This window comes from Callospermophilus lateralis, chromosome 1 (assembly GCF_048772815.1).
Source record: "Callospermophilus lateralis isolate mCalLat2 chromosome 1, mCalLat2.hap1, whole genome shotgun sequence".
NCBI classification, from domain to species: Eukaryota; Metazoa; Chordata; class Mammalia; order Rodentia; family Sciuridae; genus Callospermophilus; species Callospermophilus lateralis.
Genome location: NC_135305.1, coordinates 216,867,083 through 216,876,348, shown reverse-complemented (window position 1 = coordinate 216,876,348; position 9,266 = coordinate 216,867,083).

Here is a 9,266-nt window from a genome sequence, read left to right as displayed (position 1 = left end):
GCATTCTGAGAAACGCTCTGCGTAAGGGGCGGGGCTTCATGAGCTGGGCGTGGCGCGGAGCGGCCGGCTCAGTCCATCAGCGCATGAAACCTGCTAATTTTCCCTGGGGTTGTAGGTAAAAAGAGAACCAGAACCGTGGTCGAGGCTGGGGAGGGAACAGGCTAGGCCGCCCGAGTGGACTCAGGTGAGACCAGATCAAGGGTCGTGGCTTTTAATATTCCAGAGGTTGGGTCTAAGATGGGACCTGGTTGCCAAGCAAGACCCCTGGAAATTCCTAGAGGCGGGGCTAAGGTTAGAGCCTGTCACACAGGTTCCCTGAGGCCTGGGAGTATCATGCTCATCAAATGCGTTAATACCCTGCTAGAGCCCTGTCCACAGGCTATCATACTTAAAACTCTGAGTCTACCAACCTGTGCGATAAACTCTTTTCCATTGATTCAGTCCTTTAGGTCTTTACTTTTCCCTTTCATTGTTTTATTGACTATTGCTCTGCTAGAGGAAAGCTATTGAAAAGTATTTGATTAGGTCCTTCAGTCTGGAAACCTTGCTGAACTTTAATATCTGTAAGTTCGTTATTTTGGACTTAAATATAAATAATAGTTCCTGTGCATTTTTGTTATTATAATATTCATAAGTCGTTTATTTTTCTTCTTGTTTGTGCAGGGTCTCCTAACTATAAGTCAGATAAGAAATAAGGTATTCTTGTCTTGGTTAATAATAATCACCAAGGTTCCCATGTTAGCTGTAGTTTGTGGCTTTTATCAAGTCCTGTTTTGAATCTGCTTTGTGATGACATTTTATCAGTAGTTTTGATAAATATTATACAATGTATATGAAACTATTAAGTTCATAATAGTGTAAAGGTCAGGCGAGCGTCAGAGGAAGAGACCACCAAGAGACTGTCTCATGCAACAGCAAAGGGTTTATTGGGGGTCCAGAATGCTGGGGCTCAGAGCTCACTTGAATAGAGCAAAGAGCCCTGAGAACAGTTTAAGCAGAGCTTATATACTTTCCTTGGAGAGGGCAGGGAGGGAAGTTCATTGACGGGTCAGGGCAAGTGGGCAGTTTGCATGCAACCGGGTAAGGGAATACATTCTGCAGTTTGGCAGTTGGGGACAGCACATTCTGGGAACAAGATTACCACACACTTCTCAAGATTATTAACCTTTCATTCCCCACTTCTTCTTCTGGTTACTTTTAATCATAAAAGTGATCATTGGGGGGGTGTCACATTCTATGTCTGCTAGTGGGGTATATTGTTGTCTGATTACCATAAGTTTGACTTGTCCAATTTGAGCTTGGAGAAAGGAAACTACACGGTTGAGCAAACAGGGTCCTACAGTTAGCAATAATATGAGGATTATTAAAGGACCGGCCAGGGCTGATAAAAGCGTAGTTAACCAGGGGGACTGTGTGAACCAAGACTCATACCACCCTTTTTGGGCCTCTTTCTCTCGCTGATGCTCTTCAAGGTGTCTTCTTAATTTACTCATAGATTCTTTTACAACTCCAGTATGGTCGGCATAAAAACAACATTCTTCCCTCAATGCAGCACAAAGGCCCTCTTCTCTCATGAAGAGGAGGTCCAACCCTCGCCTGTTCTGTAAAACAACTTCAGAGAGAGAGGTTAAAGATTCCTGCAAAGCTGTGATGGAGGTTTCTAATATCTTTAAGTTTTGGTCTATTGCTGTTTCTAATTGGGTCATTTGTTGTGTCCCATGTACCAGGGCAGTGGTTCTTGTGCTCACCACTGCAGCAACTCCTATTCCTAATAGGATGGCTAAAGTAAGGGATACAGGTTCCCGGAGGAACCGGGTTGTATGCCCCCCTATTTCATCTTCAAATGAACTTGCGTCATGATAGAGCACTCTGCACCATTACATAATTAATTACATCTGTTGAACATTTCATGAAAACATAAACAATGTTTAAGTATATAGAATTATACTGTTGTAGGGACAGACAAGGCAAGGCACCTAAGATAGCACCAAAGACAGGTAAACAGTCCTATTTGGTTGCAACCAGATTTAGAGAGCATTGCTTCTGTTGTAATCAATTAATCCCCTGAACCCCAAGTTCAGGTAGTTTCAGAATTTGTACCCAACAAAGGGAAGGGGCTCAGAAGTTCACAGTCTACAGAAGTTTATAAAAAGCAGTTTTTGTTTCTGTTTTTTCCTCTGTTCTGGGCAAGTTAACTTTTTAAGGACACCTGGGAGGGGGAGAATTTTTCCCCTGCCATCTGTTCCCATGGAGCCCAGTTGGTAACTTTCTTATCTTAGAAATGTAGCCATCTCTGTGAAGCCCAGCTCAAGGCCAGAGGCCTTGTTCACATATTTTGTGAAAAACTAGTAAGGGGGTGTCTAGCTTAGGAGTACTGATTTGTTTGGTTTTTTTTTTCAGCCAGTGGCCAAGTAGAACAGGACAATGCAAAAAGAGAAAGTTTATCTACACTGAACTCTGTTGCAGTAATTCACTTGCAGATCAGCATGGAAAAAGAAAGAAGAAGCAGAGCAAGCGAAGCAGCAGCAGAAAAAAAGTCCTTTATTGTGTACAAGCAATCTTTTTATAGTATTGTGAACAAAGAAGGCAGCCTTCCAACATCAATAAATCAGGTCTTTCAGCTAATTAAACATAGCATATAGAAGTTTTACTTTCTAATCAGAAATGACCGGCTTCTCATGGCTAATCTATTCTCAGCCTGGAGTATGTTGAGCTCTGCTCTTTGTTAAGAACAGATAATAAAAAATTTTTTCAGCGCCCTCCTAGCCCACTTGGGAGAACATCTGGTTTGCAGGCAAGTCCTCCCAAGGACAGCAGACACCTTGTTTTCAAGCATGTCCACTGTTACCTATCTATACCTTGACAGAATATCCCGTTTGCAGGCAGACTCCATCAAGGACAGTAATAGTAACACAGTCACATCTGATTCTCTACAGAACTCTTTTATAGGGATTCTTTTGCTGAAAGTCCTAAAGTCAGTCATGGTGAAGACTTCTGGAGAAGGTCAGTTAAGACTTTTTTGTGGGCCTGGTATAGAGGGGGAAGATGGGGAAGGCGGGGCTGAGAGCAGCTCCGTGGATCTGAGAATGAGGAAGGAGAGATGTAAAAGAATAATGGGAAAGGGGTTTGGGATTTTCCTAGCAACAAAAACTTGAGTAGTAGAACAGGTAGAGCAGAGGGGAAGATGGGAGTGAGTATCCCAAAAAGCCTATGAGGGACTTTAAATTCTTAGTAACCTGTTTTCAGTGATGACAAAGCAACTTTAAAGGCCATTTTCATTACATCTTGGATAGGGGTCTGAGGGCTCTCCTCAGCTGGTTTGAGCTTTGGGTTAGCTGGTAAGAGGACCTGGTGGGACCCAGTGTGGGCACTGACAGGAGAAGAGAGGAGTGAGTGGGTGGAGGGGTACCTCAGTACTTGTTACCTCAGCAATGGGGCAAAGGTCTGAGAACTGGCAGAGGTTTGGGTTTTTGATCTAGTAATTGGAGGGGAGAAATCAGGTTGCTGAGGTGGGAGTGACAGCAGAGTCTGGAGCAGAAGGCTGAGGGTGAGGATCTATTGGAGAAGCATAGTTTAGGATGTGAGCAAAGGAGGGAAAAGGCCTCCACATAGGGGAATCTCCTTTCACCCTTTTGAGCACTTGTAGAAGTTAAAAAGGTCACGCAGAATTTGAGGATCTAGAGACCCCTCTGGGGGCCATCAGTTTTGGTTCTCTAATTGGTAATATGGCCGATGCTGTGTACTGAATTTGATGAGGAGTTTGGGTTACATTAGGCAGCCCCTGTATGCTCACATCCCCATGACTTACAGAAAAAGTCGGTTTTTCCCCCACACAGCTGTGACTGTTTGCGGCTTCGATAGTCCACCGGGCAAACATAGTAATCCAGGCTAGCCAACCTACATCTGGCTTGTGTGTCTCTACATCCATAAAGTTTGTTTCCATTATCTATGGTACAGAAGGGATTTAATGGAATTTTAGTGGGATCCTCTTCATCAGGGATATCCCAATAGGAAAGATCTATAGCCAGCTGACAAATGTCTGGGTGGAGAGATGGCCACTAGGTTCCTAAGGGGGCTGTATGCGAGATAGTTCATACTTCCTGTCCAGTAGGATTTGTGATCAGCCATAGCTACTGAACAGGCGGATGAGGGTTAGAACTACTGGTGGTCAAGGGGAGAGTCCATAGCCCTATCCACATGGAAAATACGCAATTTGAGAGGGTTACCAGTCTTTTCCAATTTTCAGCCAGAGTCTGGACAGGGCGCAGGCTTGAGATGAGAGGCATGGATCCAGGAAATGATTCCGTCTACCTTTACCACTGTAGGTGTTATAAGTAGCACCTAGTATGGTCCTTTCCAGTGGAGTTCCAGGAATGACACCTGATGTCATCTTATGTAGACGAAGTCTCTTACTTGATATCGGTGTGGAGTCCCTTCGTCCCCAGGTTGGTAGGCAGTGGCCAGCTGTTTCCACAGGTATCGCTGGGTTCTTTCAAGAGCTTTAAGTCTGTCAAGCAAGGGGGTGTGAAAGGAATCATTAGGTCTTAGAGTTGGGGTTAGGTCCCTTACTGGAGGAGGGGCACCATAGAGAATTTCATAGGGGGTGAGGTTACACAAAGAAACAGAGGGAGTATTTCTTGCATGAAACAGTGCATAAGGCAGGAGCATAGTCCAATCTTTTATGCTGGTCTCTAAGCTTAATTTTGTTAAGGTCTCTTTAATGGTTCTATTCATTCTTTCTACCTGTCCTGAGCTCTGGGGTCTATAAGCATAATGTAACTTCTAATTAATCTCCATGGTCCTGGTTAACCCCTGACTTACCTGGTCCATGAATGCCGGTCCATTATCAGACCCTATTACCTTAGGAAGGCTGTATCTTGGAAAAATATCTTTCATAATCTTCTTGACCACCATTTGCGTCGTTTCTTTTTTTGTGGGGAAGGCTTCAATCCATCCTGAAAATGTATCTACAAAGATTAGGAGATATTTAAGTCCATACCTTGCTGGCTTAATTTCAGTAAAGTCCATTTCCCAGAATTGTTTTGGTCTGGTTCCTCGTAGGTGCTTTCCTGCAGGAAGCTTGGAAGGGTAAGCATTAACCAATTGACAGACCCAACAGGCTTTTGTTACCCGTTCAGCTATTTCTTTTCGCTGTGAGTCGGTTAGTGGAAAACTCTGTTCTTGATCTTTCAGGAATGCCTGCAGTATCTTTGAACCAAGGTGAGTGAGTTGATGTACATTTTTAACGTAGTGTAGGGCTTTCTGAAATTTCAGGCTGGGCTCAGTGAAATCGAGGAGTTCAGTGTCAGTGTCCTTAGATGTTAAGTTGTCGGGGTGCTCCGACGTAGTTAAATCTCCTGACTTATGTTCCCCTGGTGTGGAAAGAGTTAGCATGGTTACTCCATTTAGGGCTGCCAATTTAGCTTCTTCATCTGCCCTCCTGTTAAATGGGGGTGGTATCTGCACAACGGTTTGTTTTCTGGGCTCAGTGAGCCATCATTTACCGCCCCTAAGAGAATAGTCCAGGAAGATTCTTCTTGCTAGCAAATTTGGGCTTTTTTGGCAGAAGCTCTATACCCGAGTTGAGCAAGCTCGGATAATAGTGCTTGGGTCCAAGACTCACAGTTTTCCTTGGTGTTGGCTGCCAGTAGCAGGTCATCCACATATTGAAGCAGGGTGACTTCAGGGTGCGTAGTTCTGAAATTGTTGAGATCTCTGTGGAGGGCTTCATCAAAGAGAGTGGGGGAGTTTTTGAACCCCTGTGGGAGTCTGGTCCAAGTTAGTTGATCAGACATTCTGGTTTCTGGGTTTACCCACTCAAAAGCAAACAGCAACTGACTATCTTTATGCAGAGGCAAGCAAAAGAAAGCATCTTTTAAGTCCAGAACAGTATATCATTTTAGTTCAGGGTTCAGAGTGCTAAGCAGACTGTATGGATTCAGTACCAAAGGGTGAATGTCCTGCACTCTGTTGTTGATCTCTCTTAGGTCTTGAATGGGGCGATAGTCCCCAGTTCCTGGCTTTTTTTACTGGTAGCAGGGGAGTGTTCCAGGCTGATTGACAGGGCCTTAGGACCCCTAAGGCCAGATAATTCTGAATATGGGGCCTTATCCCATCTTTAGCTTCTTTGCTCAGAGGATATTGTTTGACATTAATTGGGAAGGCTGAGGTTTTTAACTCCACTGTTATTGGAGGTTGTTTCATGGCTAGGCAGTTTCTGCCCAGGCATCTGGTTAATCTGTTATCCATTTCTGGGGTAGCTTGCCTGTTTGATCAGCCTTGGGGGGTATAAAGAGTTGATGTTTATCTTTTACTGACATAGTTAAAGCCATGACTATAGGAGTTTTTACTGAAGGATTTAGAAATTTCATTTGGGGGCCTTCAGGGTTAAAAGTTATTTTGACCGGGAGCTTGGTGAGCAGATTTCTGCCCATCAATGGGGCCGGGCATTCTGGGATCACTAGGAAGGAGTGATGGACTTTTCCTTTCCCCAGGTCCATGGTCCTCTTAGTTGTCCAAGCCCTGAGCTCGGGGAGGGGATCTGAGCACCAACTTTCTTAGTCATCCTCCAGAGTCAGAATGGCTAACTGGCGTGGCTGTCTCTTTCTAGGGCACTCTTTGGCCCAGTGTCCTTTTTCTTTACAGTAGGCACATTGATCTGAGGCCAGGGGTGGCCTTTGGCATGGGCCCAGGTATCCCTTCCTGTCTCACTGTTTCTTAATTTCTGGCCTTTTTGTTGTTGTGACCAGGACCTTAGTCAATGCCTTAGTCTGTTTTTTTGCTTCTCTCATCCTCCCTTTCCTCCCTTTCTTTCTCCCTCCTTTGTTCCTTCTCTTCCTCAGATTCTCTCTTATAGTATACCTTCTCGGCTTCTCTGACTAAATCTCTCAAAGTCATATCTTGTAATCCATCTAAGTGTTGTAACTTTCTTTTAATATCCAGGGCAGCTTGCCCAATAAAGGCCATCATGACAGATGCCTTTTGATCCTCTGCCTGAGGATCGAAAGGAGTATATCTCCTATATGCCTCCATAATTCTCTCTAGAAACATAGAGGAAGATTCATCAGGCCCTTGAATAATCTCTCTTACCTTGGCCAAATTAGTTGGCCGCCTAGCGGCTGTTCGGAGACCCACTATTAGAGCCCGGCAATAAGTGGACAGATGTTCTCTACCTTCAAAGGTGTTGGGGTCCCAGTTGGGTCGGTTCAAGGGGAAGTTGTGTCAGTCGCCCATCTGGTTCGAGGATATTTTTTTTTCTAGCTTCCAGGAGGATTCTTTTTTGTTCTTCTGTCATGAAGAGAGTCCTTAGGAGTTGTTGGCAGTCATCCCAAGTAGGCTGGTGTGAAAATGCCAGCGAGTTCTTTGAGTTCTTTTAGCCAGGCTAGTTTCCTCCAGGGGAGGAGGGGCTGTGTGTGCTGCAGGGGAGTCATCTGGAGGGCACTGGGCCAGCTTAGCTTCCTCCAATGGTGGAGAGGCTGAGTCAGCAGCAGGGGAATCACTTAGAGGATGTTGGGGGTTGGGGGATGAGGGCAGGGGATAAGGAGGGGGAGGAGAGTCCAGTAGAGTCAAATCTTGAGACTCAGGGAAAACACAGGGTGGAGGAGGAGGAGGAGCAGAGGGTTTGAGAGATAGAATCATGGGGGAAGGAGTAGGAGCAGGGGCAGGGACAAGGAAAGGCTTCACCCATGGAGGAGGAGATTCGAAGAGGTTATGCCAAGTTAAGATATACGGTTGTTGATCTGGATGGCTATGTGGCCCTGGCTGAAAGACAATATCTCTGACTTTTTGAATTAGTGGGAAGTAGAAAGATCCTTCTGGGGGTCATTTGACTCCAAAGATGGGCCATTCTGAGGCACACAGAGTCTGCCAGGTCCAGCGTTTTACTGAAAAAGAAAGATTCTGAGCCCTCAAGTGGACTTTGGTCCAGTGATCAAGAGTCAGGGACAGAGGTGTTAAAGTGCTCTGTCCCATAATGAAAGATACACAAACAGTGAAATCAACGACACATGACACAGACAAGACAAAAAAATAAAGACAGGCAATGGACGTCCAACATTGAGACCAGGACTGAGTAGCCGGCAAAACCCGATGGGCTGGCAATACAGAATCCAAAACAAAATATCACTGAGTCGAGGAGACTACTATTCCTCGATTTCCTGAGTCCGCTGGGGCATCCCCCAGGAATGTGGCCTGTGGCTCTGTGACACGTCTCTCAGCCACTGTCAGAGAGAGCTCATGCTCTTCACCTACAGCCACTTTGCCAGCCCTACCTGAAACCTGAAACCAGAAATCTGGAACCTGAAACCAGAAATCTGAAACCTGAAACCAGAAATCTGGAACCTGAAACCAGAAAGCAGAAAACAGAAAGCAGAAACCAGAAAGAGGCGCCTTACTTACCCTGAGAGGAGCCCATTGGGGTCTTTCGTCCGCCGCTGCCGGATCTCGGTGGGACCTCCAAATGTAAAAGTCGGGTGAGCGTCGGAGGAAGAGACCACCAAGAGACTGTCTCATGCAACAGCAAAGGGTTTATTGGGGGTCCAGAATGCTGGGGCTCAGAGCTCACTTGAATAGAGCAAAGAGCCCTGAGAACAGTTTAAGCAGAGCTTATATACTTTCCTTGGAGAGGGCAGGGAGGGTAGTTCATTGACGGGTCAGGGCAAGTGGGTGGTTTGCGTGCAACCGGGTAAGGGAATACATTCTGCAGTTTGGCAGTTGGGGACAGCACATTCTGGGAACAAGATTAGCAAACAGTTCTCAAGATTATTAACCTTTCAATAGTTTACCCCAACTTGATTTATGATGTCATGTATGTAAGAAACAAACTCTCCTGTCCAAACCTAAAGAATAGATTAAGAAACAAAAGGTATAGCCAAAAAAAGCAAGGAATGTGATTTTCCTTTCCCCAGAGGCCAGGTAGGGCTGAAGGCAGATTGCTTTTTAGCAAAGAAAACATGTGGAGAATCAGTACAGTGAACTCATTTTATAGAAATATTCTCTTAACCTAGTGTTCCCACCATCTTCATCTATTTGTACCCTTACACCTTACATCTAAATCTGTCTGTCCCCTTGATATAGGACAGATGTGGCTGGACACCAGAAATCAGGTTTATTTTAGCTGCAGCAGTCCAGAGGAGGCTAATGCCTAAAAAGCTTTGGACCCTAAATCTGAAAATTCTTTTAGACTTATACTCAGTGGGGTGGTTACATGTCACTGGGTGGGTACATAACACTTACTCCTTGTTCCACATTTTTAGGCTAGACAGAGG